Genomic DNA, 11,812 nt, shown 5'->3' with positions numbered 1-11,812 from the left:
TTAAGTCATAGTCATTGTCATTTGAGACAGATTTAGGGGTTTTCTAGAGCAGCAAATAATCTAAAGAACCTGCATGTAATGTGTTTATATGAGTGTTTTGTGAATGTGTGTGCTGTGTTTGTTGTGTATGCCTGACATTCAGAGAGATAAAGAATTGGCTTAAAGCACCAGACAATAATGGTACCTTACATGGAACAGGTGATTCTGCTGAAGCATAAACAATATTAATCAAAGGAAAGGTTTTGAACAGCCAATACTGATTTGAATTCTTCCATTGCTTTTGGGAGTGAGACTCCGTGAAACCGTTGCTTCCCCCAGGAACTGATCATTCGAGAGAAAAGATAGAGAATAATTCAAAACCGCTCGCAGCAATCGCAAAGATATTGAGGCCAGCTGTAGTCAATAGCAGTAAAGATAGTGATGTTTTGTGCTGCAGAGAAACATGAATGGATTTGAAAGGAATTTATAGTAACACAGGAAGCAAATCCACCTCCATGCGCTTTGGGCTAAATTCATACAATAAAATAATAATGAGTAAGGGAAAACAATCCTCCCAATTAAAGAGGTTTTATAAAACATTACTCTAAAAGAATACATACTTTCAAATCTAATATTGTTAATATATTTTTTCTAAAGGAGGCTTTGCCTGTAGGATAAATATTTTATAGTTGTCATACAGTACTGTGCAAAAATCTTAGGCACGTGTAAAAAATCTGTAGAGGCAAAGATGGTTTTCAAAATGATAAAATGAGAATTTTCTAAATATCAAAAAAATACCATAAAGAGCAGGTAACAGTAAAAAAAACTAAATTAAGTGTATATTTATATGCAAAGATTCAGCATGTTATCTAAAACTTCTATACATGCAGGGTGTGTATATAGTGACTAGTTGCAACACGGCCTGGTATGGAAAAACCAAAGACCTTGAATGGAAAATCCTATAAAAAGTAGTGGATACAGCTCAGTGCATCATGGGTAAAGCCTCCTCCCCTCTCACCCATCATTAACCACTTGGCCACACACACACACAAATATATATGCACTTTGATAATAAATTTACTTAGATCTTTGATATATGTAATTCCTAAAATAAAAAAGTAATGTATGTAGTATATAAAATATATATGTATGTACACGTGTCCCCCTCTTTACAAAGGTAGAGCATTCCTATGAAACCTTTCTTAAGTCAAAATGTCATAAAGCAAAGAACCATTAATTTATATGGGAAAAATTTTCGTAAAAGCAAAAATCCTCTTTGTAATGCGAAAACAGGTTACTAATGTAGGTCTTTTGTAAAAGCAAAGTGGCGTAAAGTGAACATTCATAAAGTGGGGGACACCTGTATTCTCTAAATGGCTCCGTAAATGGCAGTTGCTGTATGATGCAGTTAATATTTTTAATATTCTTAAATAATGATTGTTACAATTAGAAACAGAAATTGTAGACATTTTCAGCAGGTCAGGCAGTATCTGTGGGGAGAAAAGAGTAGTCCTTTGAGTCGATAACTTCTCATGATATTACTATCCATAATTTGTAAACATCTACTTAGATGTACCTATTCATTTTAATTGATGCTGCCTGGCCTGCTGAGTTCCTCCAGCATTTTGTGTGTGCTACTCTGCATTTCCAGCATCCGCAGAGCTCTTCTTGTTTATGAGGAACACTGATAGAAGGTTGGAAAGAGTGGGGGAAATAAAGATGGCAGTTTCTGGTTGGCTGCCTATGACTAGTGGATTTCCACAGGAATCAGTATTGTGATGGTATTGGGTTTGGTGACTGTGAAGTTTCTAGGCTCAAGTGAAGACCTTAATTCTATCGGATATAAATAGCCATGAGTACTTTCGCTAAAGGGAGATTAAACTGTAACTACCCAATCTTCAATTCCTAATATACTTCTCTTTCTATTCTCTATGATGTTTAGCTGCCAATACCCGCTAGTCGATAGTGGATCCCCTTTCTCTTCCAAGGAGAAGGTACTTCTAGCTATCAAAGTAGTTTAAAACACATTTTATTTATTTACAGTGACACACATTTAAATCCAAACAATATTCTTAAAACAAACTTAAAACTCACAGAGTATTTATATCTTGAACATTTATTTCCCTATTACAAGCTGTTTCTAAAACACAAATTATATCTTAAACACAAGGGATTTCAAAAGCACATATATAATTCCTATAAAGTAAAAAGACATTCCATCATGCAGGTGAGCAGGTTATCCATTGCAGAATCTGAAGCTAGGAAAATGGATTTTATCCTCCCCATCTTCATATCACTCTTCTTGATGTTCTTCAATCACTCCTAATAAACCTCAACTGCTCTCTATCACTTGGGTGACTTCACACACATATGGTATTTCATCAGATGTCCTTACAACGCAAACAGTCTAAAAACATTTTGGAGATATAGTTCTTCAGCTGCCTAACATTAATGCTGTAAAGCTGTGAAGCTTACTTCCTTGAGCACATAAAACTTTCCAACCGGAAACAATTTATAGTTATTGATATCCTAAATCAAATTATTAGTTTGTCCTGCAAGCTTCCTTGAAACAAGCAACAAGAGTCAGCTTGTCTGTTTAAAACAATCTGAGTTAAACAACCCATTGTCTTAAACTGCATCTTGAGTAGTAATAAAGCAGATGTAATGAGCTAAACCTTATTTCTTCCAGACAGGACGTCTACTATCCTACAAGCTTACTTGCAAAGCTGGTCCTTAGACAATGCTTATTTTAACCTGAAGGAGATTACTACTTGCCATTAACAATACATCTCAAGAACTGAAGACTGACTTCCATTTACAACCAGAAGTTAAGCATCTGTTAGTTGGAAGTTTACTTACATCTGTTTTGATTGTACAAGTGGCAGATGCTCTGCTTGGAAAGCAAGAATAGCAAACAACCAAGAAAGTGAGAGGCCTACTAGTCAGGTAGAAAATATCCAACACAGTTTGATGTTTGATGACTGTTTGATGACTCTGGACTGGAGTTCAGAAGAATCGGGGGGATCTCATTGAAACCTACTGAATATTGAAAGGCCCTGATATCGTGGATGTGGAGAGGATTTTTCCTATAGTGGGTGAGTCCTAGACTCACAGCCTTGTACAGGGTACAATTTGTACAGCCTTGTACAAGCAAGGGTACAGCCTTGGAATAGAGGAATGTCTGTTTAGAACAGGGATGAGAAGGAATTTCTATGTCCACAGGATGGTGGAACTGTGAAAGTCATTGCCACAGGTGGCTGTGGAGGCTAAGTCATTGGATACATTTGAGTAAGAGGTTGATTGGTTCTTCATTTGTCAGGGCTTCATGGGTTACACAGGGAATCAATGAAGACAGGAGAATTGCATTGAATGGGATAATAAATCAATCATGGTGGAATGGTAGAACAAACTTGATGGGCAAAATGGCCTAATTCTGCCCCTGTTGTGTATCTTATGGCCTTACCCTTACCATCTCCACTGAAATCAAAGCACTGGTAGATTCTGCATTCCATCAAATCTCAATACAGGTTCCAAGGGCAGATATACGGGAGCCATGCTAGAGAATCTTTTCAAAATCTAATTCCCTTTTTGATCTGACAAGAGTTCAAATGTCATCCAGGAAATGGCTACTGAAACTTGGCTAGTAGGCTGGTGATCTCACGCTTCTGCATCGTATTCCTCAACACTACCACTGGTAATACTCTCTGTAATGTATTTCTTTTAGAGCAATGACCCCCCCCCCCCAACCCCTTAGTGCTATGTATGGATCTGCTGTCTACACATGAACATTGTTCTTTCTCTCTCTCATGTTGCAATGTGAATACACCGGTTAAAGCCATCTCCTAGGTATGTGTTTTTATTAATTGATATGCACCGACACATCAAATTGGCGACGAGTATGAACCTGAATGTCAGAAAATATAATGAACTGCACTTACAGTTACAGGGCAAAACAGTGAGAGTTAAATAGCACAAGAAAGTGGTTACGGATGCTAACAAAGGAACACGAGTAACAAACAAAGACACGCTGAATTTAAAGTGAAAATAATGCAGCGATGGCTTCAGTTAAGGAAGGTGATGAATTTGATAGTGCTAGCAAAGGTTGGCAGTCATATATCAAGAGGGTTGAACTGTATTGTAATGCAAACAATATGGAGGAACAAAAGAAAGCCCCTACGCTTCTTAGCTTAATGGGTTCAAGAACATACACAACTAATGAATGCAACTTACGCAACTTAGTAATCCCTGCAAGCCAGCAAGGAAGACATTCAATGAAATTGTTACAATGTTATAAAATCACTTGAATCCTAAGCTGCTGATAATAGCTGAGAGGTTTCGATTTTACAAAAGGAGCCAGTCAAAAGATTAAAGCATTTCTGAATACATCGCAGAACTGTGCAAACTTTCCCAGTACTGTGACCTTGGAGATGGACTTTCTGATGCAGTAAGAGACAGGCTTGCCCATGCCATGCATAGTCAAAGCACACAAACGAGACTACTGGCAGAAGGAGACCTAACCTTCAAGCGGGCATAGACTATTACAATATCATTAAAGACAGCAGCAAAGGATGGAATGCAGCAGAAAAGGAGGTAAGAATGTGAAATGTACAAAATGTCCGTGAATTGTGCAAAAAGCCAAAAATGTTATTGATGTGGCAAATCCTCCCATGGTGTGAATGGCTGTTGGTTCACAGAAAAAAGTCTGCAAAAGGTATCACAGACGAGGTCACATAGAAAGTGTGTGCAAGGCAGATAAAAAGCACAAACAAACACAAAACCAAGGAAGTGCATAAAGTTAATGAATGTATCAGAATCAGACGACATAGAGTCCAACAAATGTGAACAGTCATGCTTAGAACTGCATCGTATAACTGAAGCAGATCACAAAATCATTCTGCATCACAGTAGATATGTCTGGAGTAAAATTAAAATTAGAGCTGGATACAGCGTCAGCTTTGTCCATAATTCCAGAAGCAGACTACTGCAGCTGTTCTCTAAGATTCCATAAGAGAAGACCTCAGCGATACTGAAGACTTACACAGGTGAAAAAGTGTCTCCGAAAGGCAAACTGAAAAAATACAACATTGGTAAATGTGAGTTCATCCACTTTGGAAGGAGTAATAGAAGAGCAGATTATTATTTAAATGGTGAAAGATTGCAGCATGCTGTTGTGCAGCGGGACTTGGGAGTGCTTGTGCATGAATCGCAAAAAGTTGGCTTGCAGGTGCCACAGGTTATTAAGAAAGCAAACAGAATGTTGGCCTTCATTGGTAGAGGGACTGAATTCAAGAGCAGGGAGATCATGCTGCAACTATACAGGTTACTGGTGAGGCCACACCTGGAGTACTGTGTGCAGTTCTGGTCTCCATACTTGAGGAAGGATATACTGGCTTTGGAGGCAGTGCAGAGGAGGTTCACCAGGTTGATTCCAGAGATGAAGGGGTTAACGTATGAGGAGAGATTGCATCGCCTGGCACTATACTCTCTGGAATTCAGAAGAATGAGAGAGGATCTTATAGAAACATACAAAATTTTGAAAGGGATAGATAAGATAGAAGTAGGAAAGTTGTTTCCATTGGTAGGTGAGACTAGAACTAGGGGACATTGCCTCAAGATTCAGGGGAGAAGATTTAGGATGGAGATAAGGAGAAACTGTTTTTCCCAGAGAGTGGTGAATCTGTGGAATTCCATGCCCAGGGAAGCAGTTGAGGCTTCTTCACTAAATGTATTTAAGATACAGTTAGATAGGTTTTTACATAGTAGGGGAATTAAGGATTATGGGGAAAAGGCAGGTAGATGGAGCTGAGTTTACGGACAGATCAGCCATGATCTTATTGAATGGTGGGGCAGTCTCCTTGGGCCGGATGGCCTACTCCGGCTTCTATTTCTTATGTATATGTGACATATGATGGCCAAACATAACAGTCAGAACTTTATGTATAGAGGGCTAGCACTTTTTGGACGTGAATGGTTGAGAAAAATCCAGCTAGACAGGTACTCAATCAAAGCTTTCAGTGTGACATCAACAGGTAATGACAGCCCAAATGGTAGCATTATCCAGAGACTGGCACAACTGCTTAATGCTAATGAGAAGGTATTTAAGAAAGGTATTGACAAACTCAAAGGCATGAAGGAATAGAATTGAAATGGATGAAACAGCAACACCAAGATTCCAAAAGGTGCCTCCAGGGCTTATGCACTACTTCCTAATGTGGATGCTGAACTGCAGAGCTTGGATGAGTCTGGAATTCTCTTCACTGTTGAGTGGAGTGTTTGGGCCACACCCATTGTCTCGGTGATCAATGAAGAAAAGGCTGGAGCCGTTCACGTATGTGGGGATTTTAAGGTGAGCATCAGCCTGATGCTACGTACTGTGTAATATCCCCTGCCATGAATAGAAGACATTTCTGCATCTTTGGCAGGCAGGGAAAGGTTTTCAAAGGTTAACTTGTCACGTGCCTATCTGCAAATGGATATTGAGGAGTCAAGCAGGAAGCTCCTTACAATCAGCACTCATGAGGGACTGTTCCAGTGTCATTGTCTCACCTTTGGCATTGCATTAGCTCCAGCAATGTGGCAAACAGTAATGGACCAGGTGCTCCAAGGTATCTCAGGAACACAATGTTACCTTGATAACATCATCGTGACTGGCAAGAATGATGAAGAGCACCTCCAGAGCCTTGGTAAAGTGCTTACCAGGCTGAGTACATAGCATCTGCCTGCAGAGAGAGAGAAATGTGAGTTTTTCAAGAATAAAATCTCATATTGTGGACATGGATAAGCATGGCTTACATGAGTCACAAGAGAAGACTGCTGAAGTACTACAGGCACTCAAACTGGAAAATGTGTCACAACTCAGATCATACTTAGGCTTTGTAAACTACCACTACCGCTTTCTCTCAAACATGGCTACAGTGCTGCGACCATTGAATGTACTGCTGCAGACAGAAGCAAAGTGGGAACAGTCAGAAAGCTGTGAAAAACCATTCAAGGAAACAAAGAGACTAATAACATCCAATGAACTGCTCGCCCATTATGATCCATCCCTGCCCATCAGACTGGTGTGCAATGCATCCCCTTATGAAACTGGAGCTGTTTCATCACACATTATGAAAGATGGATCTGAATGCCCAATTGCATTTACTTCAAGATCACTGATGAGTGCAGAACACAATTACACACAAATCGACTGAGTGGCCCTTAGTCTAGTGTGTGGAATAAAGATGTTTCACCACAGGGAGTTCCTGTGAGGACTGCTACCTGGTTACAACATTGGGCAGTATTCTTAGGAGCACAGTCTTATGATATAGAGTTCGAGGTTACCAAACAACACAACAATGCTGATGGCTTGTCATGCCTTCCACTATTGTCAACTGAAGAAGAAAAGTCTTCGTACTGTGACCCAGCAGAAGTGTTCCATATCACATTGGTGGACCAATTGTCAGTAACACATTCTGAATACAAATGGAAACAAGGAATGACCTGACATTTTCAAAGGTCTGTGAAATCACCATGATGGATGGCCATCTCATAGTAACCCTATGTTTCCAAATTTCTCAGTGAGATGAGACCAACTGCTGGTATGTCAAAGAACACTGATGTGTGGATCTTTTGTTGTGGTTCCTTCTGAATTATGAATCATGGTTAGAAAATCTGCTTGAAGGACACCTGGGTAAAGTCCAAATGAAGAGTCTTGCCCTGAACTATGTGTGGTGGCTGGGAGCAGACAAACAGAATGAAGACTTGGTCAAAAGCTATTTGGGATGCCAAAAAGTTCAAAATGCACCCCCAAAAGCACTGTTACATCTGTGGGAGTGGCCATCGTCACCATGACGAAGAGTTCATATTGACTTTGCTGGACCATTCATGGACCCCACGTTTCTGATTGTTGTGGAGGCTCATCCAAAGTGGCAGGAGGTTATACTAATGAAGTCAACCACCTCAGCAAAGACTGTCTCTGCTCTGAGAACTATCTTTGCCAGAAATGGCTTACGGGAACAAATTGTGAGTGACAATGGACTAGTACACTTCAGAAGAATTCTGACTGTTCATGAAGAAAAATGGCATCGGACATTTTAAGTCAACTGCTCACCACCAAGCAACAAAGGCGTTAGATGAAAGGTTTATCCCAACATTCAAGAAATCCATTGAAAATGATGGGCAAGGAAGACATTTCTCCACAGCACAAGGTGGACAACTTCCTTTTTGTGTATCGCAACTCTGTTCATGCAACAAGAAATCAAACACCTGCAATGCTGTTCATGAGCTGGAATCTGAGATCTGGCATAGACCTCCTAAAACCAAGACCTCCAGAGGGAAGAGCAGAATAAATATTTTAGCCAGTTGCCAAGCAAAGCAGCAAGGAGCTTCGAGCTTGGACAGGAAATCCTAATGCGTGATTACCAAGAAGACACGTTGACACACAATAGGATAGTTACAAGAGCTGGACCACTGATGTACACAGTGGATGTTGGAGATCAGAGATGGAGATATCTTGTGGACCAGATACTGGATGCTCAACTGAAGGACACACCTGAGTCAATTGCATCCAACAGGATGGACACACTACAGTCAATGGACTTATTTTTCAGTGATGATCATGTTACTGACAGGAACGTAATATTGGAAACTGAGAATGTTGTCATAGGCAAGACGCCTACCAGACCTGATGTCACACCACAGGCCCAGGGGCTTGACAAGAACGGTATCATTGAAAAACCACCTGCCACACCTGATGCCACTCCACAGGTCCAGAGGCACTATCCTGAAATAAACAGGGCGCCACCCAGAAGCCTGAACTGTGAAGTTGGTTCTAGACTGCTATTGTGGAAGCATGTTTATTTGGAATATGGGTTTATGAAAGGAAAATTGAATGTTCTGTACATGTACAGTTTTATGTTGCATTAATTTAAAGGGGAAGGAAGTGTGATATATGGATCTATTTCTTTTAGAGCAGTGACCCCCCTCCCCTCCCTTTAGCACTGCACATTGATCTGTTGTCTATGCATGCGCGTTGGTCTCTTGCTCACTGCAATGGGAATAGATCAGTTAAAGCCATTGTCCGCATGCATGTTTTTATTTAATTGACATGTAGTGGTGCACAGACACAATACATTCAATTTTGACCACAGTATACTCTGTCACAATATATAGAATATGCCCTCCAGGCTCATAATTAAAAAATTATGTTAAAAGGTATTTGATGGGACAATGTGAGGAATGTGACAAGAAGCATGGATTCTATTAAAACTGGAGATTCATTTGAACTGTTGCTCTTTTATTCCATGATCTTCCCTTACATGCTCTCACATTGTGGGAGGCTGTTCTGCCCTTTGAGTCTTTCCTGGTTTCAGAGTGTTTCCATCAGCCCCATTCACCGCTTATTTTCACATCATCAAAAACATGTACATACGTCTTTGAAGAAAGGCTTTCAACCTGAAAATTTAACTCTTCTCTAGATGCTGCCCGTTTTTCTGTTTTATGTCATGTTTCCAACAAAAGTAGGATTTGCTATTTTTATGAAGGTCTTTTAAATAAGAAGGTCATTTAGGGCTGAAACAGCTACCTAAATGAAACAAAGGCCACTGCCATCCTTTAACGGTCCATGTGAAGCTAGAAGAGTCTCTGCAATGTGCTTCCCTGTCTGATCTTATTTGCTAGTATTCTTCTCTTCACACTGATGGCAATAGCATCTTTAGAACAATTAATCTCAAACATTATGAGCAGACTCAACGGGCTGAATGGCCCAATTCTGCTCTTTTGGCTTGTGGTCTTATTATATGACTCAGACTAGCGATACAGCCAAGCAGCAGCTCGGCTGTGTAGCAAGCGGCGGACATCTGCACACACACAGAACTGAAAGGTGTCACAAGTACAAACCACTCTCTGTGATGTCACAAAGAATTTCCAAATCATAATGAGCTTTCCCACAAGCACTTAATTGACACTTTACTGTTAGTAAGACAAAGGCTTCATAGATTGAACCAGTCTCTGATGTGACTAATTGAGTGAGTTGCATTGTATTCTTTGTGCTGACAGTATAACAGTACAGGAACTGGAATGATATTGAAGAATTGCTCGGACTCTCCTTCAGATGCAGTCTGAGAATTTAGACCGAACATCAGCACTTTTTATTTGGTTCTGCCTTTAAATAATTTGATTGCTTTGAGTCAGGCTTATGAGATGGGCACCTAGTGATGTACTTCAGATATAATACTACCAATATAAAATGCCACAAGCAGGAAACACTCAGTGGGTCGAACAGCATCTGTGGACCAGAGAAACATAGTGAATAATTAAAGTTAACAGCCCTTCATTGGGAATTTCACCAGCCCTTTGAAATGAGAGGCTATCCACTCTTTATGCTTTCTCACTTTACAGAGGCTGGCTGATCCACTATATGTGTCCAGCATTTTTAGTATTTCCCATTTCCAAGAAGTGCAGTGTTTTGTTTTCATGTTTTGTTCTGATGTTGAGCTTTCTGGGGAACGCTCAGTGTCACTGAAGTTCTGATGAAGGGCTGCAGACCAAGATGCTGACTGTTTGTTTCCCTCCACAGATGTTGCCTGACCCGCTGAGTTCATCCAGCATTTTGTTTGTGTAACCCTAGCTTTGACAAACTGTCTGCATAATCTCCATTTGCCAGTCCTGGCAACACCTTTGTGAATCTCCTCTGTCCCATTAAAAGTTTTCTGAAACATAATGACCAGAAGTTTTCTAAATGCCCCTGTCAACAGACCTCATACTTTCCTTGAACTAGGATGCCTCTTCACATTTACTTGATTCCAGCAGTGTCTACATATCAATATACTTCAGTGCCTTTACAGGTGCTATGTAAACACAAGATTGCTTTTTTTTCTCTTCTATCCTTCTTTAGAATGGGCAAATTAGCCTTCTGTTCACTCCTACATCAAAGGTAGAGAAAAACAGATTAGACTTCTGTCTGAACCTGTCTACAAAGTCTTTGTTTCAAGGTTTCAAAGGTACATTTAATGTCAGAGAAATGTATACAATATATATCCTGAAATGCTTTTTCTTTGCAACCATCCATGAAAACAGAGGAGTCCCCCAAAGAATGAACAACAGTTAACTGTTAAGAGTCCCAGAGAGCCCCCCCCCATCCCACACGGAAGCAGCAGCAAAGTAACGATCCTCCCCACCAGCAAAAAAAAAGCATCGGCACCCCCCACCAAGCACTCAAGCGTGTATCAAAGCATCAGCAAAGACACAGACTTGCCATACCCCAAAGACTACTTGTTCACCCAGTTTTGGACATACCACAGGCTCTGTCTCTCCCTATTAAGGGAGTGAGAGGGGAGACATAACAAACAATTCACTGATTTATGATGTTATAAGTCCACTGCGTCACTTTTTCTGAGCTCTGTGCCGAAAGAACTCGGGTCCCTGGACACGCAGCCAGCAACCAGCTCACCGCTTTCGACCTACCGTCTCCCACAACACATCGGATTCCTACAGAGACACTGATCTTCAGTCTGCCCTTCTCCAGAGCCACGAGATTCCGGAATTCTGAAGGCAAGCTAATCTCTTAAACTGCATCCTTGGCATATCGAATAATGCCCAGTTGTGAAACCCCGAGAGACGGTCCCATTCCCACAAAGAACCGAAGTCAGCGTGTAACTCCAGGTCAGGGTCTTCAAGAGAACCCTGAAAGGGAAAAATAGAGATATTAAAGATAGAAATAGAGCTGTTTCCGAAGATGCAAGCAAGGGAGTTGTCATTAGGTGCCATTGTTTCCTCCTAAGCTCCTCCTCTTTGTGAACTCAATCCTGCTTTTGAACAATTTAGAGGGTTAAGAGGATAGACGATGATCACT

General features: G+C 40.6%; 1 long non-coding RNA gene across 1 annotated transcript; it reads right to left on the bottom strand.

Annotated features, from left to right (window-relative positions):
• Nucleotides 1–2,032: 2,032 nt before the first annotated feature.
• Nucleotides 2,033–10,959, bottom strand: LOC132378386 (uncharacterized). The gene is made up of 3 exons (XR_009507021.1): nt 10,718–10,959; nt 6,526–6,698; nt 2,033–5,047 (listed from the first exon to the last, which is right to left on the bottom strand). It is a non-coding gene; the product is annotated as an uncharacterized LOC132378386 (long non-coding RNA).
• Between the last annotated feature and the right edge of the window lie 853 nt (nt 10,960–11,812).

This window comes from Hypanus sabinus, chromosome 20 (genome assembly GCF_030144855.1).
Source record: "Hypanus sabinus isolate sHypSab1 chromosome 20, sHypSab1.hap1, whole genome shotgun sequence".
NCBI classification, from domain to species: Eukaryota; Metazoa; Chordata; class Chondrichthyes; order Myliobatiformes; family Dasyatidae; genus Hypanus; species Hypanus sabinus.
The sequence above is the reverse complement of the archived record's forward strand: the minus strand, read 5'-3'. Positions and strand labels throughout refer to the sequence as shown.